Raw genomic sequence first — 26,096 nt, 5'->3', positions numbered from 1 at the left:
CTTTGGACGTATTGGTAACACATATGCATATCAGGGGATGGGAAATAATTGCAAGCAAAATTCAAGGACCTTCTATCTCAGGGAAATTCTCAGATGTCCAATAGTGTGGGACATGCAGAGATACTCGTTCTAAGATGAAGGATAAATTATTTCATCTTGCACCTCACACCACCAAGAAATAAGCAGAATATTTAGTAACCTATGTGGATTCTGGAGACAGCACATTCCTTACTTAGATGTGTTACTCTGGCCCATGTACCGAGTGACTCAGAAAGCTGCTAGCTTTAAGTATGAACTGGAAGAAGAGAAGGTTCTTCAACAGGTTCAGGTTGTAGTGAACACTGCTTTACCACTTGGACCATATGATCCAGCAGACCCAATGGTACTTGTGTCAGTAGCAGATAGGAATGCTGTTTGGAGCCTTTGACAGGCCCCTACAGATGAATCACAGAGAAGACATTTAAGATTCTGGAGCAAGGATCTATGATCATCTGAAGACAATTATTCTCCCCTTGAGAGGCATTTCTTGGCTCAATGTTCATCTTTATTAGCAACTGAATGTTTCACAATGGGCCACCAAGTTAACATATGACCTGAGCTGGGTTTTATCTGATCCACCTAATCTTACAGTAGCACATTCACAGCAGCAATCCATTATCAAATGGAGGTGGTATATATGTGATTAGGCCCAAGCAAGTTACATGAAGGTACCTAAATGCCTCTGTTTTCTATTCCTGTTACAACCCTGTCCAAAGGGTTGTACCTATACATGCATGCACCTATAGCCTCCTGGGGTGTGCTCTATTATCAGTGACTTAGAAAGACAAGACCGGGGCCTGGCTTACTGGTGTTTCTGCGTTATACAACCACCACACAGACTTGGATAGTCATAAGTCACTAAACTCCTGTTTTACATATAATCCCAAACATTCCTTAAATCCATAAAGAAAAATCAATTTGTATCAAGCTGAGCTGATAGCGTGCACACAGCATATTGGTGTTTGTCATTCTTGGAAGAACTGCTGATGAGTTTTAAGTCCTTTTACTACAACAAACTGTTCTAAGAGCTGCTGATGAGTTTTAAGTCCTTTTACTACAACAAACTGTTCTAAGAGCTGCTGATGAGTTTTAAGTCCTTTTACTACAACAAACTGTTCTAATTGCCTAAAATAAGCAACTCATTCTTATAATTAAGGGAAATAAATCTATTTATCTTTAAACTCTTTAAAGCCCACATATCTCACAAATAATTTAGAATGAACATGAAGCTTCTTCATGGTTTTGTTTTTCATTTCCACCATTTATAGCCTTGCCTCCCTGATGACCCAAAAGTGTAAGAATTGTGGCAACAACATAGCAACACCCTCTGTAATTGGCTCAGACCAGTTATTTCTGATTAAACATTGATGAGCTATTTCTAACAATCAGTCATCAAGTACAGCTGTAATTAGAACATGTATTCCTTTCTAAAATGCTAACAAAAGAAATATGCTAAGACACTATCTTTAAGATTCACATCAAATAATTTTGAATTACAAGGTTACAACAATGAATTGTTTCCCTTTGTAAAGGATTATAAAATGTTTGTTCACCTAAATATATTGGCCTCTAAAATTACATAGCTTTTTCTTACCTTTCAAATTTCTTTATAGGATTTCTTTTTCTATTGCAATTGGACTGAGGCCCCTGAAACCAGGCTGTAATTGTAAATTTGGGAGGTAACGTCTCAAATGACCCAATGGATCAAACTCAATTTAATTTGATATGATTTTTAAAACAGGCCAATATTCTAAATTTTGAAAATTGATATTTATTTTGGAAATACTAACTAAACATTAAGAAAGAATTACTAAGGAAGCCACCTTTACCCTCTTGTGCAATTTTGCTGCTTTTGGCAGTAATTTTTAAAACCATAGCCTATAATTATATTTTATTTATTAAGTACATGACCAAAAATTGTACCATAGTGGCACAGATATAATAGCACAGATTATTAAGATTAATTCATTTATAATAGACATTGTCAATTACCACATAGCATGAAACTTGCAATTAAGAGAAAATACTTTATTTTAAACAAGTATTTAGAATTTATAAACTTTATCCTAAGCTTAAAGTAAACAATATAATTTAATAATTAAAGTTTTCTACCATTTTTTCTAGTACCCACACAAGAAGACAAAGGGGGGGGGAGAAGGGAGATAATAAGAGAAGGAAGAGAAAGACACACAGAGAATTGTCTATAATTTTAAAGGGAGTAATTGTTATCATCATTAGTCATAAACTCAAGGACACCTCTTATAACTAACAGTGAAGGAAAATCTCCAAGATATTAAAATATACTAAATAAGACTCTGGGACTCTATCTTAAACGAAAAAAAAAAAAGAATGAAAGAAAGAAAGAGGAAAACGTTCCTAGAATAACTTATGATCACCAAAAATAAGAAATGCTAAAAAGAAAGTGTGATGGAAACAGGATCAAAAGACAAATGAACCCATTTGAAGAGACTCGGTAACCAGAATTTGGAAAAATAAAAGGTAATCATGAGAAGTAAAGGATTAGGACCTATAGAGTAAAGTAAATACTCATGAGCCTAGACTGATATGAATAACAAAGACAGCAAACAAACAGAACAGAAGGGGAAGCTTTGCTTCCAGTAGGATTCCAATTAACAAATGTAAGAATAATGATAGAAATAGTTTACCATCTGGCAGACACCATAGTAACAGTTGTAGGAACAATCATCAACAGATGCTAAACTAGTGGGCAACTATGGTAAGAAACTTATTTGCATAGTTTCAAAATACCTATCCAAAAGATGAGAATTACAGACAGGGAAAAAAGGCAACATTAATACATAAAAAATTTGTAGACACCATGTAAATCAAGTGAACAATGCTGGCATCCCCAGGCTGATAAGGCAGCATGACACACCTTCTGACATGACAGTCTATGGCAGTCTTGTCAAGAATATATTTTCCTGAATTTGACCAAGAAGAGTTTTCAGACACACTGAAATGGGAGGACTTTCTGAACAATAACTGCCCAATTGTGCATCGTAGGGCAAGCCCATAATTCCAGCACTGAGAGGATAAGGCAGGAAAACCAGGAGTTCAGAGTCAGCCTCAATTGCACAGCAAGATCCTGTACTTAATACAATAAATAAGAAACACATTAATTTTCTAGTACATGACAAAATCAATACCCTAGAGAATGGAGGGAGCTAATAAACTACCCCATATCGAAGGAGCTTAAGGGATAATAAGAAAAAATGGGGGGAACTTTATGGGGTTCTAGACAAACAACATACTGTTAAGACAATTTCAGCAGTATAAATCAATGTTACTTTCCTGGTTTTAGTAATTGTGCCACACTTATATATAAGATGCTGACATTTGGGAAAGTTGGATGAAGACTGGGAGTGGATGCTCTTACAGCTTTGTTTGGAAAACTAAAATTATTTTAGTTATGTACTCTAGCTTTATACTAAACTGTAATTTCTTTCTCTCGTATAATCAACTAACAAAGTGATGAAAAGAAGGGAGAAATTTACAACGTAACTGTGGCAATTTTTTACTTTAAAATGCTTTATAAATGATTTTGGTTTTTGGATAAAAATTAAAGATAATTCCATATTTCTAGCAGAGCTCAATAGTAAGTTGGATGGATCCTTTTTACCAAGCCTGAGATAATAAATGGTTTTCATCTTAAAAATTAAAATATAGACAAATACAATTTAGAGGAAATGCCTATATCCATAGCTATTTCAATGAATAGCTTACACTTGCTTGGGCTTTTTTCTCTAAATAAAGACAATGTTGTCAATTATAATAAAAAGATATAATTTTAAACTTTTCTGAGTATCAAATGATTAATTTGTAGTGGTATTTGCTCCACCCATGACCTTGGGTTATACGGTCTGAAGGAGGTGTTGCTTCTTGCCCTTTTACATGACCTCTTAAAAGGAAAGGGAGAAGGGTCATGAGCCCCTTCTCCTTGCTGCCTGCAAGGTGGATTTGCTCCAGGTCAGATCAGAGGACGACTTCAGCTGTCTACTCTGTTCTATATTTGAGAGTGTATTTCCTCACTTTATATCTTAATAAATCCCTATTGCCCATTAAATAGACTCACATGGATTAATCTTAATAGCATATGAATGTTGAAATAACTTAAAAGTTCTCAAAATTAAGCCTCTTCTGCATTCAAGGCATTTATTTTGGGTTAGACTGCAATGGATCATTTAAAAATATCTATTTCTAATAAATTTATTCCTAACAGTTTTTTGTCAATGAAGCAGATTATAAGCTTCACACACTTTTTCTTGACATAGTCTTACAGCAAAACTATAATTATTCTAAAGTGTTTTTCTATATTTTAAGAATAATTGTATATTTCCTTTGCCAAATTCATCAATAAAACATTCTGCATGTATGTGACAGTTGTGTAGCTTGGTTTATTTGTGGGACTCCTGGCAATGGGAACAGGGACTGTTTTAGGTGCCTTTGGCTGGCTCTTGGGAGCCTATTCCTCTTACTGGATTGCCTTGCCCAGCCTGAATACAGGGGGAGGTGCTTGGTCTTTAGGCAACTTGATATGCCATGCTTTGCTGATGCCCATGGGAGACCTGCCCTTTTCTGAGTGAATACTGGGGAGGAGTAAGAAGAGAGGTAGGAGGAGGCAGTGGGGGAAGGGAGTGGGAGGACAGGCTGCAGTCAGGATGTAAAATAAATTAAATAAAATAAATAATAAATAAAAGTAATTAAAATCCCCTATCCTCACACAAGAGGTGAGGGCACATTCTCAAAACTTTCACTGTGACAACACTTCTGGGAACATTCCTTAGGAAAAAGTGACACAAATTTGATATCCATTGGTAGAGTTTTATAGCCAGAACTGAAACTGAAAGTAATTATTGAGTTGTGAACCTCCATACCACAAGTCCCTAAACCACTTGGCTAACAAGTTTTCTCTCCGAAATACCCCAACAAATTACTACACTTCACACCTCAGTCTAACCTAGAGACTTGTCTATTTGAAGACAACAGTATCTCCTCTGCACATAAAAATGTCTTAGTAGCTACGAGTGTATCTTCTGAAGGATGGCAGTCTCAGGCACCTCAGAAAATAGGTGAGACAGTCCTAAACAATATCACACTGAAAAGCCTACATTTTATTTCTGCTCAAAAGCAGAAGATACTCAGTACCAAAGGCTAGCTTTCCCCCCCTAAACTGGGAAATTTCACTTAAATTCTAATATGGGGGGGATGTATTTAGAAATTAGTTGGTTGGGGGAAGAAGGAAGGCCTTCCACGTAGAACTGACTTTGTCATTCTTTCAGAAACAACATTTTCAATTTATTGCAATTCCTGGCCATTTTATCTTTCAAGTTACGAATTAAAAATATTCACTAAATCAAACATACTTTCTACAAAGACTTTTGTTTCTGGAATAAAAACAATTTTTGCTTCAAAAAAAACCAATATGCAATGCAGAAGAAAACTATTCTTCTATTTGTATCTCTAACAAGAGTTTTCCCTATATTATTTCCCTAAATGACATATTTTATTATACTAAATATTTCATAAAACACAAACAATCCATGCTATTTTTAACTTTTAAATGCTCACAAGTATATCCATATCAAAGACAATTAAAATACAGAGAAAATGAACTTAGTATGAAAGCAGATAATTATAGCAAGCAAAAAATGTTTTCAGTGGATCTAGAACACCTCGTTGCTCTCTGGGGAATGGGAAGTTTTGTGTTTTTTTTTTTAAATGTATATAAGTGTTTATCCTGGATGTATGTCTGTGCTCACATGCATGCCTGGTGCCTGCAGATGGCAGAAGAGGACATCAGACCCCCTAGGACTGTAGTTAAAGATGGTTGCAAGCCTTTATGTAGGTGTTGGTATAAAACCTGGGTCCTCTGGAAGAACATCCATTGTTCTTAACTGCTGAGTCTCCTCTCACACTGAGAAGCATAATTTTTAGTCCTGGAAGCTTTTAGATACATTGATAAGAAAACTTAGTATGTTAAAAGTTAGCATTTGCATTTCCAACCATGAGTGGGATTTAAACCCAAGTGCCTTGCCAGGTTGGTCCATAGCACAGACTGGAATCTGTAGAATGAATTGTTAAACCAGTGGTGATCCTCAGTGACTGACACCGGCAAAGTCGTTAGCATTATACACATTTCTATCATTGTGGAAAAGTGAACTCAAAAAGTAATAAATCTACAGGTTATATTTGATCAAATAAAAGAAAACGTAAAGAGAACTTGATTCTGTTTTAAGAGAAGTAAACAGCTGAAGTAGCGTTTTTGACTGGGAGATTACAAAGGTTCTTGCAAGATCTAGTGATGCCTTATAAACTTAATGTAATTCATTTTATTTCCACTCCTCTTTTGTGATAGAGAACTTAATTTTCTACTAAAATATAAATTTTTAGATATATATTTTGGTTGGTTGTATGTGTAGGGATGATCAAATCTAGAGGTAGCTATGAAAAGTGCAGCTCTATCCTTAACTCTCCTTCACAACGTTTTATGTATGTTTCTAAGATTTATTTTATCTTTAATTATGCATGTAGATGGATATGTATGTGTATGCAGATTCTCACAGAGGTCAAAAATCCTCTGCAAGAGAAGTATATGCTCTTAACCACTGAGCCATCTCCCTAACCCCTTGAAGTCTCTTGTATGTCTTACATATCTTTTGTTATTCTAAATACCCTGTTATGAGGGAAGAACATGACCAAATCTTTACTTCCAATATTTATATCTTTTTAAATGATTTTTCTAGTGGCAATAACCAGCATTTCCAGAAAAAAAATAGATTAAATAAATGATATTACAAGCTCTTATGTTTCCATGAATTAATTATACCAATATTTTATCAGAATGTGTATATGTGTGTATGTAATATATATATAAATATATATATATATATTTAAAAAATAATTGCCTATATCTTAGATGTCATGGAACTACAGCTAAGTAAACATCACCCAGAATAAAAGTTGAATTTTATTAAATTTGCTTCTGACATTAATCAAAATAAAGGTTTTTTCTGATTGAGTCCCTCACATAATAATTTTTGCTGCAGCTTAAGTATTATAAAATCAACCTTTCTTACTGAGCCACATCATTTAGAAGTAACGTATTTTTCTTTTTGTGTACTTTTGGATTTTATTTATTGATTATTTGCTTTGGCCTTAGACAAACCATCTAGTAGGACAGTATTATGGCTTAATAGCCCAACCCAGATATCACCATTTAAGTTCATCAGTTCAAATTCTGTTTTAACCAAAAGTAACTGAGTACCTTCATGTGCCCTTTTTTTAAATTTTTCCCTCTTTGTGATGAAGAATAACTATAGTATTCAATTTATTATTTATACACATTAACTTGGTATATGTAAAAAACCAAGAATATTTCCAGAGAAAGATATATTCAGATAACATGAGTAATTATTAGAGAAGTTAATCCTAAGTGCTCTTTAGATCTAGGATCTAGTATAATGGTGTTTATTTATATGATACAATTTTAATTGCCTTCTGTAATAATATTTCCCTTTTCTGATGCCTAACTTTGTGGATTTATATGCAGTAAAGCTAGTTTTCTTTTCATATCAATATAATTAGTTTCTGTTCACTGGTGGGTTTGTCGTCTAATTCACTCATTTCTGCTTTGTTTTTCTTTACTAACTTCCTTCCTTCCATTTTTATTGCCTTTACTGTGTCCATCCCCAATATGCCCCATTTAACAGCTTGAAGTATAAAATGAAGTCATTTCATTTAATATTCAAATTTAATTGTACAGAGTCCTCATCCTGGCCATTTCAGGAGCAGCTTTGGAATTCTCATAGTGTTTCTCAAGTCTGACAATGTTCTCTGTCTAAAGTCTCAGCACCATTTATTACTTTCAGGGAAGACATCTGGAAATTACATCCAGGCCATGCAGGCATCCTGTTTTCTTCTCTGCTCTTGATCCCTCATGCCATCCTTCAGCAGATTGTCTACAGTGACTAAAGCAGGTGCCACCATTACTTGTCCGCAAAAGTTTATCCAGGGTCTGTGGGCGTATATAGACAGGATGAGAGAAAAACCTGTCTCCTACAGTGGTTTATTCAATTATGATTGATCACTAGTATTTCTTTATGCATGCCATTTCACACACATCTACTGACTAGTAGCTTTTCAGTGCCTTTGTGAAAACTTATAGGAAAAATAATACCTTGCACCTTCCATTCACAAACCAAACAAGAGTACAAGCTGGACTTCAGCTCCCAACTACCTGTAAATGTATGTTTCTGTCCCACCCACCAGTTCCCAAATAACCATTCAGAGGCTTAATGTTACTTATAAATGATTGGCCAATAGCTCAGGCTTGTTACTAGTTAGCTCTTACCCTTAACTAACCCATAATTCTTACCTATATTTAGATACATGGCTTGGTGCCTTTTCTCAGTACAGCATTCTCATCTTGCCTCTTTGCATTTGCCAGCGACTCTCTAACTCCACCCTTCCTCTGCCCAAAATTCTCCTAGTCTGGCTCTTGCACTAAATCACTTCCTACTCAGCTATCAGCCAATCAGATTTTTATTAGTAAATGAAAGTAATACATACTCATAATTTAGAAAAGGATTGTTCCACAGTGGTTACCAAACACCCAGTAAGCAATTTCCAAAACCTTATATTATATCCCTACACATAAGCACAGGTACACACTGAGAAACTATTGCCAAAAGATCAGTTTACAGACAGGTGGATCAGAAGTAGCTATGTAATGAGAGCCTCAATGATCCATATATATCAATTTATTAAGGGGTTCTATGAGGAAAACAGACTCACTGATACAGGATAAGGTAAATCCAGTTGCAGAGTCCCTGGAAAGTTGGAGACTGATCACATGTTACTGCATGGGACCTGATTCAGTCTTCTAAACCCAAGAGAGTGTGACCACCTTTCTCCTCCCTTTTTAGCGGTCATGTAGGCAGATAAGAAGTACTGCCTCTATCATAACCCTAAGTCATAGGTGGAGTGAATTCCCATTATACCTCCCCTTTTTATCTAAATCAGAATGTTGTAAAACTAATACAAAACTATATACAATAAGAATGATTATCAAGTATGGTCCAGGAGAAAGAGAGGGTAATAACATAAACAAAAATGGAACTACAACCAACAAGAACATCAAGCAAGAAACACATACTAAATGTCCAGACCATAGGTAAATGGTAAATTACAGAGATTACTGCAGTAGCTGTCCTATCCTGAAGAATCTAATTCTAGTACCTGATACGCTCTTAACTAAGATATGAGAGGATTGTAACTGTAACTAGTCTTCAACCACATCAAAGTCCTGAGAAGAAAAATAATATTACCTGAGTAAACTGTAAGTGCATTGTAAGCAACTTCCAAGATTTTAGAAATGACAGAGACATCTGGCTGCCTGGACAGTTCCTCTGTAACACTGGGGCATCTATCTTCAGCCTACAGGCCTAAAGTCTCTGGCATACTTTTCAGTGAAGCAGGAAATTTGAAGGACTACTCTGTCTGTTGGCAAAGTTCATTAGTCACTTTTCTCTGTGTCCTGCAGAATGTCTGGTGTGGTGGTATTGTGTTCCCCAAAATATTGTGCACCCTAATAAACTTATCTGGGGTCAAAGAACAGAACAGCCACTAGATACAGAGGCTAGAAAATGGTGGCACTCACACCTTTAATCCTAGCATTTCAGAGGCAGAAATCCCTCTGGATCTCTGTGAGTTCAAGGCCACATTGGAAACAGCCAGGCATGGTGACACAGGCCTTTAATCCCAAGAAGTGAGCCTTTAATCACAGGGAGTAATGGCAGATAGCAGAAAGGTATATAAGGCATGAAGACAAGGAACTAGCAGCTTTTGGCTGGTTAAGCTTTTAAGCTTTGGGACAGCACAATTCAGCTGAGATTCATTCTGGATGAGGACACAGGAGCTTCTAGTCTGAGGATACATGATCAGCTGAGGAATTGGTGAGGTGAGGAAGCTGTGGCTTGTTCTGCTTCTCTGATCTTCCAGCATTTACCCCAATACCTGGCCTCAGGTTTTTTATTAATAAGACCCTCTAAGATTCATGCTACAGTCTGGCAGTTTCCTCTGTGAAGCAAGAACTTGAAGGACCATCCTGCCTTATTTTGGCAAAGTTCAGTGGTCATTTTCTTATGGGTCCTGCATGTCCAGTTTATACAACATACTGTCAAGCACTCCAGGCAAAAGCAGTTTCTTGCTCAAATGGCTAGCCTTTTCTATATTGTAAGCAAACTCCATAATGAGTTTCTTTGATGCCTATCATCCTCTTTGAAGTAATTGGTGCTGCCAGGAGCAGACGTGTCTCATTATCCAGAAAAGTGTTAAGTTCTTAAAACATTTCAAATGCCTTATCCTGTAGGTCTTAGAAGTGTTTGAACATTGCCTTTCTATCTGAAATATATCTTTGTGTATCTAGAAAACCTAACTAATATGACTATAAGTTGATTATTATAAATGACTATTAATCTGTATTTCTTAAAAAAAATACATTACAATTTCAAATGAGCTGTATAAACATAATACAACAAACAAAAGCAGAAATATACATATAGTATAACAAAATTGACCATAAACCTGTATTAATAAACTAAAATTCATACCAATGTAAAGTATTTTGAGACCAACAGTTGTTTTTTAAATTAAAGTAGACCCAATAATCTACCTTTTCCCCATCATTTCTATACCATATCCTTCTTTTTTCTTTAGATTGAGATTGACTATGACCATTAACCATTTATAATCAGCCCCCTTTAAAGGAAAACAAACATTCATAAACAATGCTTTGGAAATTTGGGTGTGGTTTTCTAAACAACTTCCTACTGAATGGGGGTGCTGGTAATCCTATGGAGATCCTGAGAAAATTGAGATAATGGTCTAGTCTTTTGGCATTGTTATAAACAGACCTTTGGAATAAAGTTCTAAGCCTGTTTGGATAAGGATCCAGGCCCACTTGAGTCTATCCTGTGTTTTCTCTCTGTTTTTTTCCCCTCCATGTATAACTAAGTCTCTTATCCCTCATTCCTCAATAGTCCCTGGGGTAAATAAATGTGGGGGCTGGTCCGCCACAACCATGTGCATAGTGTGTGTGTGTGTGTGTGTGTGTGTGTGTGTGTGTGTGTGTATGTGTGTGTAGGAGGTATGCTTCCCCTTAGGGAAAATGAAGGTGAAAATTAAGAAAGGTAAAGAATTGGGAAGCTAAGGCATGAACCAGTCAACAAAGTATCATAATAAAATGGGAGATAGGTACTGAGAAGTGGTTGAATTCTGGATACATTTTTAATCCAGCATCAACAGGATTTGCTGGTGGATCAGAAAGGAGCCTTTCTGAGCTCCACAACTATACATTCAGCTAATATAGTTCTCTTTCACTTCAGCATTCATTTATTGATTCATCATTGTTTTGTCTCTAGGTGCCAAACACTCATGGCTATGCTACAGGAAAGATGAATAATGCATGTTTTTCTTTCTGAGGAGCACATGGAGTAATGGAGTAGAGAGACAAGCACACTCAAAAAAAGAAAACCTATTTAAAACAAATGAATAATAACAGCACAGAGATAGATGTGGCAAACTGAAATTGTCACAGGAAAAAAGAAAATGTGATGTGAACCAGTATTTGGAGAATGAGCAAAAACTGGAGATGGGGAAGAAGGCTGCTTTCTGAACCAAGCAACAGAAAAACTTTTAGTAATTCAAATGGGGATGGAGGCTGAGGCCCTGGAAATTTACTTGTGCAATGTCCAGCATTCTTCTATATACATGGGAAGGAATCACAGTCTATTCAGCTGTGGAAGACCACTACAAATGGGCAACTGCATCCTATAAGATTTTCTTGCCCTAATAAATGATGAGAAAGTGAATATTCCTACAAATCTTTGCAACTTTTTGTGAGTGTAAATTGCTAGAGAATAATCGAAATAGAATTCCCATTTCAATGGCTACATATAAATTTTGCTTTTATTGGCAACTTAACCAAAAAAAGTAGTATTATTTAAAAATGTCACCATGTAGTGTCAAAATGTATTTCTCTATACATATATTCAGACATTTAAAACATATTGTTTTATTGTTTTATCATAAAGAGGTTTCATAATATTTCTCTTTATGAGTAGTCTTTGAATATATTTATTATGTGTTTTCTTTTAATGCCCTAATATTCTAAGACTTTTATTATTTAAATTAAACATTGGCTTATTGATTTAGCATCATTATTTTCAATAAAAAATGAACTCAGTCATTTCAGACTCTGCCCCCACCAAACAATAGGCTTCAAACCACTGTAATACATTGAGTATTTATTATTTTCCCTGAGTAATTTATATTTTCTTCAATGATGTCACCCTAATATTTCAAATATAGCTATCTGTTCCCACATATGCTTTAAATTTTAGTGAAAGAAACTTTGAAGAAAGTTAACAAAAGAGAAAATATTGTACTGTTTAATTGACAACAGTTACTCACATTTACTGAGCATTGTTCATGTCCTGGATGGTGATCCTATGTTCTGTGGCCAAGCTAGTGTTAGCAGCTATGGCTATGAGCCAGTTCCCTAACTTAAACAGTAATTACTCATTATTGCTTCTAAGTTTGTGGGTCATCTGGACAATACCAGTTTTATCAAAATTCACACATCTTTCTATAGTCAAGTGTGAAAAAACATGAAGAAAAAAATTTTAACATTTATAAGCATCACAAAGGCTGAGAGTGTTAAGATTTGAGAAGCACCATGGACCCTGGAAACATGGGAAGATCATTAAGAATCGTGACACTTCTATGCTTTTCCTTACCAGCACTTTCATAATAAGCTGTGATACATTGACAACCAGAGAACCTACAACTCTGACTTAAGGAAATCTTAAGGAGAATTAAAAAGTTAAAGATTAAATCATCCTGAAAATTAGAAAGAGCATTTAACCTGATGAAATATTACAGTTCATAGATCCAAGACTAAAGGACTGAGAGAATTTGAAAGCCCTAAATAATTGTGTGAAAACTAAGCAAGTCCACAGGTCAATTGAATTCAGAACCAAGTCCTGAGACTACATAAATTAAACCTTTCTTCCTGAGAATATTTCTCCCAAAAGTAGTAAGTGTTCTTATAGTCTGCTCGGGACAAGTCTACAGAGTTTGGCATTTTCCAGGTTGAGGGCAAAAGTGTCATGACACATTTGATTAACTGGAGACATTCTTGCTGGTTAAGTGACATATTTAAGAAAGGAATACTGTACAAAACAAACAAGTAGAAATACATGCCAATTGTTTATCATAGCTTTCAAGCACCAAGACATAACAACTATACTTCACAGACTCTTTCTCAAGATTTTGTGAATACAAACAGTAAAATCATGATGTTTAGTTTGCACAAATATTTTTAAATTATTATTCTAAACAATCATCACTTTAAAAAATAGATTCCAAACTTCATGTCACTCATGAACACTTCTGATTACCTAAGGGTATTCTATGGTGAAATCAGAAGTGATTATGTAGCTGCTCACCCAAAAAAATGCTATTTTATTTCTTAAATATGTATATAATCTAGATATGGAAGCTTAAATAAATAATTTGTACTGAGTGAGGCCTGTCATCAACTAAACTGAATAATCATAGCATTAATCTCATAATTTGTCATTATATCATTATAAAGTCTGCTTGTTACTCTTTTGGAAAAATAATTCAATCTTTATTTTTATTTAATGAAATCTAAATATTGACTCTAGTTTTGAATATGGAGTGTACATTTGAGTACAAAAGACAGAGAAGGCTATACCATGTGGATCCCCATAAATGAACTCCAAAAACACCCTTGATAATTGTAAATTTATTTTTTTTTATTTTTTTATTTTTATTTTGCAATACAATTCAGTTCTACATATCAGCCACGGATTCCCTTGTTCTCCCCCCTCCCACCCCCCTCACCTTTCCCCAAGCCCACCCCCCCATCCCCACCTCCTCCAGGGCAAAGCCTCCCCCGCGGACTGAGATCAACCTGGTAGACTCAGTCCAGGTAGGTCCAGTCCCCTCCTCCCAGGCCGAGCCAAGTGATCCTGCATAGGCCCCAGGTTTCAAACAGCCAACTTATGCAATGAGCACAGGACCCGGTCCCACTGCCTGAATGCCTCCCAAACAGATCAAGCCAATCAACTGTCTCACCCATTCAGAGGGCCTGATCCAGTTGGTGACCCCTTAGCCATTGGTTCATAGTTCATCTGTTTCCATTCATTTGGCTCTTTGTCCCTGTGCTTTATCCAACCTTGGTCTCAACAATTCTCACTCATATAAACCCTCCTCATTCTCGATAATTGGACTCCCAGGTTTTTCAAGACAGGATTTCTCTGTGTAGCTTTGGGCCTTTCCTGGAACTCACTTTGGAGAACAGGCTGGCCTCGAACTCACAGACATCTGCCTGCCTCTGCCTCCCAAGTGCTTTCAAAAGTATGGGTAGAAAGTATTTTACAATCAGAGCCCACAAGCAGATATAGGATTCCACTAAAACACATCAGAAGGATATGAGTTGCCTCCTCAATACATTCTGTTGACTTTTTTAAAGGTAATTTCCAAATTATTAATTAATTAATTACTGATTTCTAATTTCAGCATTAGCAGGGAGAACATAACCATTACTATTACTCAATTATAATGATGATAAAACTTATCTTTTTTATTATAGCAGAAAGTACTGTTTAATATCTCCAATTGCAATTCTGTCATTATAGGTTGTATTGTATACAAAATTCAGCTACTAGGTATGTGGAAATGCACACTTAAATTAAGCTAAAAGCAGAAAATAAATTACTGTGAAAATACGTACATAACAAGAAAAGAAAATTGAGTTGATTTTTAACTGATACATATATACATTGTATAATACTTGAATCATGGTAAATATATCTATCTCTTAAACTGTGTGTCATTTATTTATGATGAAAATATAACTTTTCTATAAGCTTTTAAAAGACTAAAAGTACATTACTATACCTACTCTAAAAAGCAATCACTTGCCTGTACAAAAGAATATCAGAACTTGGGCCTGAGTACAGTGACACAAACCTATGATCCCAGTGGTGCAGAGACTGAGACAGGAAAATCACAAATTCAAGCCCAGCCTGGGCTCCCAGGGAGATGCCATCTCAAAACACAAACAACAAAATGGAATGTCTCTACTATAATACAGTATACCGTGATCTACTTTCTCCATTCCTCCCATTCCTGCAAACCCCAGCAGGTCCACCTTTCACTCACCATCAACTTCCTACAGTTCAGTCTTTTCAGATCCCAGGTGAGTTAATTAGATGCTACTTTTCTTTCTCTGCCTAACTTATTTCTTCAAGCACAATAACTTTAGATTTAATTCATGTCACAAATGAGGAGTTATTTGGGGGGAGGTTGGTTGTGTTTATCTTTTCTTGTGAAGGAATAGTAATTTCTGTGTATCCATTCAACATTTGTTGTCCTTATTTATCATTTCCTCAACTGACAGATGCATGCTACTTCAGTTTCTTGGGTTCAGCAGCAGACATAAAAAGTACAGATACCTCTTCCTCTACCCTTTCCCTTTGAATATATGCAATAATGAAATTGCTAGATCATAGAGTATTGAACTACCCTGTTTTGCAAAAAAAAAAAAAATGTTCTACTGTACTGATTTTACATTACCACTAACAAGTGCACAAAGGTTCCCATTTCCCATCATCCTCACTAATACTTGTTATCTTTTGTCTATTTTACAACAGTCATTCTGAGAGGAATAAGGCCACATCCATAACATTTTTATTTGCTTTTCCTAGGTGATTAATGAAAGCAAGAATTTTTTCATATGCCTATTGTATATCTCCTGAAAATTATGTCAATGTAATAAAATGACATTCAACGGCAAATATGAAAACTGAACACCCAATACTCCTAAGATAACATCTTCTAAAATGGTATACAAACTAATGAAACTCTAATTAAAAACCTAATATTTGTATAGTTACTATTGCCACTATAAACAAGTTTTAAATTAATGTAAAAAAACTGAATGAGTAAATTGTTTACAAAATTTGGAATAAGAGAAAATTAAAGGATGATTTGCCATAATTGAAATCTATTATAAAGTCATCATAATTGTGTTGTAAACAGAAATTAGCAAATATATCAATAAAATAAAATCAGAGTTCAGAAATAGATCAATAAAATAAAAACATAGTTCAGAAACAGATAATTATGGAAAACATAAAAGTAAAATCTTAAATTAGAAGTAAATAGATTATTTCTGTAATCAAGAGCATACTTAACAATTTATAAAGTAAGCAAATTTAAAAATGTAAAGGCATAATAATAATATAAAATTATGTATAAAAGAAAGATTTAAAATCTTTTTATTCCTTTAGCATGATATTAAGTCTAGGAGGAAAGACTGATATATATGAAAATAAAACATTTTAAGTATGATATAACATCATGTATGAAGGATAAATAAAATATAGAATAAGTTTTAGAATATAATAATAAAATTGCCCACAGAAGGGGAAATAGATGAGATCTCCTGAGTAAACTTGGGGTGAGAGGGTGCAACAGAGGGTAGGGGATAGGGGATGAGAACATAAGCGAATGGGATGGTCGAGCTGGAACAGTGATGGAGTGGGGGAGCAATGAAAGTGATATCTTGATATAGGGAGACATCATGGGGATAGGGAGAAACCAGATGCTAGGGAAGTTCCCAGGAATCCACAGGGATGACCACAACTTAGACTACTAGCAATAGAGGAGAGGGTGCCTGAGCTGGTTTACCCCAGTAATCAGATTGGTGAATACCCTAATTGTCATCATAGAGCCTTCATCCAGTAATTGATTGAAACAGATGCAGAGATCCACAGCCAAGCATCTGGCCAAACTCCAGGAGTCCAGTTGAAGAGAGAGAAGAGGGATTCTATGAACAAGGGGCATTAAGATCCTGATGGAGAAACCTACAGAGACAATCGAACCAAACTAGTGGTAACTCAATGAACTTTAGACCAACAGCTATTGGAGCCTCCATAGGACTGGACTAGGCCCTCTGTATAAGTGAGACAGTTATGTAGCTTGGTCTGCTTAAGGGGCCCCCTGGAAGTAGGATTAGGATCTATCCCTGGTGCATGCACTGGCTTTTTGGAGCCTATTACCTATGATCAGACAGTTTACACAGCCTTGATGCAGGGCAAAGGGCTTAGACCTGCCTCAACTGAATGTATCAAGCCTAGCTGACTCCCCATGGGAGGCATTACATTTTTTGAGAATGGAATAGAAAGTGGGTAGGGGAGGGTAGGGGGGAGAGGAAGGAGGGAAGAGAAGGGGATCTGTGGTTGGTATGTAAAATGAATAAAAAATTTCTTAATAAAGAGAAAAAAATTATTTTGGATCCTAGCCAAAATTTCATAAGGTCACTTTGAATGTATTTGACCTTGCTAGTAGATTATCTAACAATCCAACACCATTAGCTCTTATTCAACTGTAAATTAAAATTAGATCACTGAACTCTAAAATTATATTTCTTTGTATTCAAAATAATCTGGTCTCTTGACATTGTGTGATGATGGGGGGGCAGGGCAAATAAAACTTAAGCATAAATTTCATTGTCATTAACATATTCATGCCACATTTAAATATTTTCCTTAGACACTGAAAAATAGAACTAGTGTTGTCATTAAAAAATATTTCTAAGTGCCTAAAATATAAAAGCAAAAGTAGTATAATGGTAAAATATATGTAAGGAAATACAATTCCCCCAAAAGGACACTGAATCATACTAATAGTCAACAAAAGGCAAGTAAAACAACAGACTATTGTTCGTTTATATTAATTACTGGAAGAACCCCTCACATGTTGACAGTGTTTATCACTGACTTTCAGTAGAAATGTTGCCTAGGAGGGTAGAGAGATGGCTCAGTGGCTAAGAGGACTTGTTGCTCTCCCAGAGACCCCAGTTTCGATTTTCAACACTCACATGGTAGCTTACAACTACCAGTAACTCCATTTCCAAGGGATTCAGTGGCATTTACTGGCATTAGGTACACATGTGGTGCCCATGTTTACATGCAGACAAATAAGTCATACATATAAAAATAGATTAAGTAAATAAATAAATGAAATGTTGGCAAGTTGATAGAACTGAAGTCTTTGTGAGTACCAAGAAGGATTTAGGAGCTATTCAAAAGTGAAAAAGTGTTTGAAAAATGAAAAAAAATAGAAAAGCACAATACACAATAACTGAATCTCATGTATGATTCTAAACTAGGTCTTTTCAATATAAAAGATATTGCTTTGATACTTGGTAAAACATGATTAGATAGAAGTATTAAAAAACAGCATAAGTGAATATTTATTTCTTGATACTGACACATATTCTAAGTAAAGATAGTAATCTTGCTGGTAGAAAACACACAAGATTAACATATTTGGGATAGTAAAGATGTCACTGCAGCAATTAAAATTATTTGTATCATCTATAAATGTTGTTTTACACACAAGTTCTTGTTAGCACACTTTAGAAACATTTCACAAAACAGTAAATGTAAAATGAACAGTACTAGTTATTTTCATGATTATAAAATTTTTTGCATTCTACCAATAAGGTAAATCATTTTATCTATAATGTATGATGCTCTATTGCTGTGAGAATAAGTTAAAGCCATGTGTATTTAATTCTTACGTCTGATGATGCAGCTCTACAGAAACTATGTAAGAAGTAGCTCTATCGGGTGTGGCTGCCATCCTAACTAGACCTCTTACTTGGAGGATGACTAGTCAGTGAAGGGAAAGATACAAATATCTTACTCAGAAAAAAGTCCTTCAAGAGAAAAATATTGATTTTCATTTCAACAACTTGTTCAAAACTTTTTTTACCTTTTTCCTTTAATGTGTTAATGAACTGAAGACATCCAAAATGTTGCACTTATCTTTCTTACGTAAAATAAAAAATTCAGATTGTCAAAACAAAGACATATCTTCATTCTTCAGAGTCATATATTGTAATATATCAATAATGATTGACCTAGCACTGTTGATTTTAGACACTTGCTTTTTAAATTTAAAGTTATGACCTCCTTGTGATAAATGGGGATCATAGCAAATGTTAATTCTGAGCAGGAAGTAGAAAGTGACAAAATGGGGTTGGATGTGGGGAGCAAGCTTATTGCCCTTGATTATTATCCATGAAGGAGTCATAAGTCCTCAAATAAACTGCTGTTCTCTAAGGAATCTCCAGGTGAGTATCTGACACTTGGAAACGTCAGATTGTTTACTTTGGTGTCACTGAAGTTCAGAAAAATAAGAAGAAAACAGTTTCACAAGTGGATGGGGGATGGCCAAACATATCTGTCAGGATCATGCTAATATATGGCACCCATACATGAAATTCTCAAAAAATAAATTTAAAAAACATATAGAGAAAATATACATAGAAAATAGGGATGGCTGGAAAGATAGTACTGTACTCCCAACTCATGATAGTTGTGCTAGAATTGTTCATTGCCTTCTAGTACAAATCCTATACATAATTGTAGGAATGGTCCTGACCTCCATTATTTCTCTCCTTGAGTCCGTTTTTGAAAGGACAGGAAGTATTTAGTATCTCAGAATCTAGGTTGGAAAATGTACTTGCTATAAGAGTTGAACTTTACCTTTTACATTTAAAATATATACCATCCACAGTGAGGAAGGGTTTTGTTTTATTTTGTTTTGTTGTTTAATTGAAAAAATATAACTTTCAAATTAATCTTCTGAGTATGATCATTTTAAAAATATTTTGGGGCTTTTGGGGTATTTCTTTAAATTAAATTAAATCTTTGTGGAATGTTTTCACTCTTAAAATTGTAAAATAAACATTTGTTTACATGCAACTGAATTTTTTAGATTTAAAAAATGTCTTTAAAAAAGAAAAACAAACCATATAACTGTATCTAAACAAGGCAAATATTTAAGTCAATATACTATATATTGGAGCTAAACTGTTTTCTACCAATTGCCAACTTAAAAATTTCTCCCAGTGAAATGCAAGTGGGAGCTTGAGTCAGAACATGAGAAATGCTCTTCTAAACAGGACACGACAAAGTCCTAAGAGCCACTTCAGTTTTATTTATATCCCTTCTAGATTGATGGTCTCCCTGACAGAGCAAGCTTTTCCTATAGTATACACTCTTGACAATGGCTTATTTAGCCACTTTGAAAAATTATGTTGCTATTTGTCTACGGCCAGAAAGTGTAATCTGTGATACAAAGCCTCAGAAATAGTCTTTGATAGTGGGAAGAGACAAGAAAGCAAGCTGGTAGAGCCTCTGCTGACTTTCTCTAACTTAACTCTGTATAATACACTTCAGCATGAATGTGCTAAACATTTATCAATATTAGTGCCATGTGAGGCAAAAGGAAAAGATATTTAAAGATTTTGACTATTCCCCATTCTGAGCCTTCTACTCTACCAAGTATGAGTAACTGTGCTATGTGTTTTGCTCTGTAATGAGGCACATATTTGTTCCTTCTGCTCAGACCACTTAATATGGGTAAAGATTAAATTTTTAATGTTTTCTCTTCAAATCATACATTATGTGCTGAGGGGACTTTATATCTGGTCCAATCTATTTGGCGTTCTGTATGCTTCTTGTACCTTTATAGGCATCTCCTTCTTTAGGATAGGATAATTTTCTTCTCTGGTTTTGTTGAAAACATTTTCTGGGCCTTTGAGCTGAGTTTCTTCTCTATTCCAATTATTTTTAGATTTGGTCCTTTCATAGTGTTCCAGATTTTCTGGATATTTTGTACCTGGATTTTTTTAGATTTAATATTTTTTTGACTGAGCTATCCATTTATTCTACCTTGTCATCAGTACTTGAAATTCACTCTTCCTGTCTTGTAGTCTTTTGATCAGGATGACCTCTGAGGTTTTTTATTTGACATCCTAAGTTTTCATTTCCAGTTTTATTTCAGTTTGGGTTTTCTTTAGCGATTCCATTTCTTTGTTAAACTCTATTTCATATCTTGAAATGTTTTCATTATTTCATTCAATTGTTTGTGTTTTCACAGACTTCGTTAAGATGTTTTCCATATCCTCTTTAAGGCTCTTAAATATATTCATAGTTGCTATTTTGAACTTTCTTGTATTTCACCTAAATTGGTTTTTGTTGTAGTTGTTGTTGTTGTTGTTTGTTTTTTTGTTTGTTTTGTTTTGTTTTGTTTGAACCTATTGCTACAGAGTTGCCAGCCTCTGGAGAGGGCATATTGTCTTTGCTGTTCATGTTTGTGTTTTTGCATTGGGATATAGGCTTCTAGAGTTAGGTTGTTTGACATATTTTTTGGTGTAGATATCTGTTCTTGTCTTTGCTGTGTGGACATTCATTCTTCGGTTGTTGTTGCCCACTCTAGATCCCAGGCATGTGTGTTGGCCATGGGGTCCCTGTTGGAGAGCATTTCTGCAGGTTGGCTAGTGACACAATGGAATGGCAGTGGGCTAGGCAGAAAGTATGAGACAAGTATTATGAAAGCCTAGGGGAATCTTGTGTCCATACCAAGAAGTGGCATCTTCAGAGAGAGGAGGTGGGCAGCTAAAGGGTTCCCACAGGCAGGCTGAAGCAAAACTAAAAGTAAATCTGAAGAGATCTGAATGGAGGATGATAGGAAATACAGTGAAAATTGCCTACCTGTTTCTCAGATTAGTGTGTGAATACTCAGCGCTCCTGCTGGAAAGTGCTACTGAGTGTTGGTGGGTCACAATAGAATGGAGACGTGATAGAAAGGAAGGCTTGAAGGGCCACGGGAAAAAACTACTAATTACTTCTTTAAATGTACTTTTTTTCTCTAACAGTTATGTGCTAAGGTGCTAAGGATTACAACAATGAATGAATTTATAGGGCATATAATGCCTTATTAGTAGATGTTCAACAGCTATGTCAATAAGAAAATTATCACAAAGATTTATCAGTAAACAAATAATTAAAATATCAGTTTATGCAGACAAGAATGATTCCATGTATTCCATGTATCAAAATATTGTTACAGCTGAAGAAATTAAATAGATCTTGTGGTACAAATGATTATAAAGAAAAACCCAAAGAGGAAATTAGCAAGAAGATGCCACAAGAAATCAAGCCTTTCCTCAGATTCTGATTCACAATAAGCATATTCCATGTGCATGGGTGGCACAGGGATTTTGTTGTACAACTAAATTGTGCTTATAAATCATTCCCTTTTTAATTTATTTTTATTTATAAGCAATAATCACCAATAACTATATTTTCATTTTAAAGAATTTATTATATTCACTCTGGTAGATGATTTTATGTTAAACTGATATACTATGATGCCCACTTATTTGGTTAAACACTAACCTAATTGTGTTGAGTTTGTAGACATGATTAAGGTTTACAGCCAGTTGACTGTATATAGTTATTCTTCCTTGGTGATGTGGCTGAGATGCTTACAGTTTGATAAACATCTTAAGAGCAAAAACTGTTTATGTGAAGAATTTCCCACTCAACTGCTGTGTAGCCTTGTCCTCAGAGTTGAAACAGTTTATCTTGGAAAGAGGTTCCTTTAAACCTTGGAAGTAAACAAGTCAAATCTCTCAAGAGGTTTATGAAACATAAGATTCACCAGGGTCCTCCCCAAGGTTCTGTAAACACTAATGATTGCTGGGGAAAGACTAGCCAGCTTTACTGTCTGCATGTCATGCAGGGAACTTCTGCAATTTTCCTAGGTCTAATTCATCAACAGTACTCTCATGGACTTTTTGGTGGTGTAACTTCATTTGAGTTATCCATGCTCCTGCATGTCATGCAAGGAGCTTCTGCAATTTTCCTAGGTCTAATTCATCAACAGTACTCTCATGGACTTTTTGGTGGTGTAACTTCATTTGAGTTATCCATGCTCCTGGAGGCAACCTCTTACACATACCCCTGTAAGTAACCCTCAAAATCTCACTGGTTCACTAATCCAGACTTCAGTGGAACTGTTTCTTCACTCTATTGTAGGTGCTCTATCTGTGGTAAATATGTGTTAGTTTTGGTGAGTGTGCTGGTTGTTTTTTATGTCAGCTTGACATAAGAAGAGTCATTTTGGAAAAGAGAACCTCAATTGAGAAAATGCCACTACTGGATTGGCCTGTAGGCAAGCTAATAGTGCATTTTCTTGATTGATAATTGATGTGGGAAGGCACAGCTCACTGGTGACATTGCCACCCCTGGACTGGTGGTCCTGTGTGCTTTCAGAAAGCACACTGAGCAATCCATGGCGAGCAAGCCAGTAAACAGCACTCCTCCATGGCCTATATATCAGTTCCTGACTAAGGTTCCCACCTCATTTAAGTTCCTGTCCTAACTTCCCTCAATGATGAATGGTAACCTGAAAGTATAAGACAAAATAAGCCCTTTCCTCACCAACTGTTTATGTCATGGTTTATATTCCAGAAGCAGAAACCCTAACTAATTCCTTTCAAATCTGGTCAACTATACTGACAGGAATGTATTGCCAGGACTGAGCACTCTCTTTACACAATACCTAGATAATTAATGATAGCTAAGGACACTATTAATGAATATAACATAATTTATAATCATTGGAGCCTATTAGGATTTGCTCAAAGGGATTGTTCAATAATTTTTTTAACATTTTGAACTGTGCTTCTAATAGAATTCACAGATCTCAGTATTTGTAAGTAAAATGGTTAGATACTGAACAAAATGTAGCTCTAGAATTATACAAATTTAACTTTGAATGACGTACCTTTTCAAACTGCAGTGCTGCAGTGCTGGGTGGTATTTATCACTAATAGTGTAGAAAGCCAAAAAGTCTGCTTGAAATATTTTTATATTTGGAGGAATCTTAATTTTGGTAGCAGGGAGGATAATGATTTTTAAAAATCTGTTTAAAGATAAAACAGTTTTTCTTATACATGAATCCAAGATCCATAGAAGCCAAAATTTTGAAAATACTCAATGTTGTTTAATCCATCCTTTAAAAAATCTTCAAGAATCTAAAGGAAAGGGTCTTGTTTCTTGTTTTATTCATTTGTGAAGGCCCTTCATATGTACCTTTCCCTTTTTTGAACTATGATAGGCAAATTGTGACATTAGTTAGAATGGCAATGTCCTATTAAAATGTTCAAAAGGAAATGTAAATCAAGAAAAATCTTCCATTGTATGAAATTCAGAAACCTTATATTATATGATAGTATAAATTATCCTAAATCTTGAATTAGCAAATGTAAACAGAGGAAGTTTAGATAGCAAATCAACCATCCAGTCCTGGTTGACTGCAAATGTGTATTGAGATTAGGAAGTAAATATAAAATCAGAGGAACCACATGAGAGTGAACATGTTTGCAGTCTTTCTAGGTCAATGTCCGCCAGTGCAGCCATTCACCTTCTATTACACGATGAACTTTCATTCTTTATGTTTTTACAACTACTATCCAACTTTAGTGACTACAATCTTCTTAAAACACATGCCAGCAGAAACTTTTTAATAGCCATGATTCTCAGGCAGCTAACCCTGAAGTTTAAATAATCTACTTATAATTTATCTTCAGTATAATTTTCCAGTTAATTTCCCATGCATTGGTGGTCTTTTTCCTTTCTTCCCTATGTTTGGTTATCTAACACACTTGCTACTATTTAATGTGTTCTCTGTTGTCTGAACAATTTTTCTTGCAATGTTTTCCAATTTCTACCAACTATTCCCACCCATAATAGTATAGTCACTTACTGAAGCTTTAAGTACTCTCTAAATCTTTTCTTTTTTTTGTTATTTTTATTACATTTTAAAATTATTTTTAAATTTTTTCATACAATATATCTTATCACATTCTTTTCCCTCCCCCAAGTCCTCCCAGATCCCTCCCACCTCCCTGCATACTCAACTACATGTTTGTTCTCTCTCTCAAAAATAAAATAAAACAAAAAACGAAGACAAAAAACATACCAAACAATAACAACAAAGCGTGCGCGCGCACACACACACACACACACACACACACACACACACACGAAAAAATAAAAATAAAAACATGGAGTCTGATTTGTATTGTTCAACTACTCCTGGGTGTAGCTGGAGTTTTCTTGCCTGGCCCACAGTCAGGGCAAATCTCTCTCACCTGCCAGTCCCATAGCCGCTGAGACCCAACCAAGTAAACACAGAGACTTATATTGCTTACAAACTGTATGGCCGTGGCAGGCTTCTTGCTAACTGTTCTTACAACTTAAATTAATCCATTTCTATTAATCTATACCTTGCCATGTGGCTCGTGGCTTACCGGCATCTTCATATGCTGTTTGTCATCGTGGTGGCTGGCAGTGTCTCTCTGACTCAGCCTTCCACTTCCCAGCTTTATTCTCCTCTCTGTTAGTCCCACCTATACTTCCTGCCTGGCCACTGGCCAATCAGTGATTTATTTATTGACCAATCAGTAACACACTTGACATACAGACCATCCCACAGCACCTGGGCATGAAGCCTGACCTGGAGCTTGATTGATAAACCCAGTGTCAGTCCGTCAGAGAAAATTGGTTTTGCTTTCCCAGTAGGAATCAATTGCACATGGCTTCTTGGTAAGGAGTATGACTTTGTGCCCATTTCCCCTTCTCCATGCTGAGATTTTGTGCCTTGAATTTGTGCAGGTCTTAAACATGCTGTCATATTATCTGTGGCTTCATATATGCATTAGCCCTGCTGTGCCTGAGAGACAGTCTCCTTGGAGTCATTCAACACCTCTGGATCTTACAATCTTTCTACCTCCAGATAGTTTCCTCAGCATTAAAGGGAGGGATCTGATAAAGACATTCCATTTAGGGATGAATGCTCAAAGATTTCTCACTGTCAGCACACTGTCCAGTTATGAGTCTCTGTGTTAGTTATTATCTGCTGCAAAAAATAAGCTTCTCTGTTGAAGGCTGAGCTGTGTACTTAATTTGTGGATATAGCAATATGCCATTAGAAGTCTATTTCATTGCTGTTAATTAAGTAGAATAATAGTAGTAACTTCCCCCCAAAGACCTATGAACTATCTAGTCTCAGGCTCT

General features: G+C 35.5%; 1 pseudogene; it reads left to right on the top strand.

Annotated features, from left to right (window-relative positions):
- The first annotated feature begins 253 nt into the window (after positions 1-253).
- Positions 254-26,096, top strand: part of LOC131918395 (large ribosomal subunit protein uL11-like) — a 47,973-nt pseudogene continuing 22,130 nt past the window's right edge.

This window comes from Peromyscus eremicus, chromosome 8b (genome assembly GCF_949786415.1).
Source record: "Peromyscus eremicus chromosome 8b, PerEre_H2_v1, whole genome shotgun sequence".
NCBI classification, from domain to species: Eukaryota; Metazoa; Chordata; class Mammalia; order Rodentia; family Cricetidae; genus Peromyscus; species Peromyscus eremicus.
This window is presented reverse-complemented; position numbering and strand designations above follow the sequence as displayed.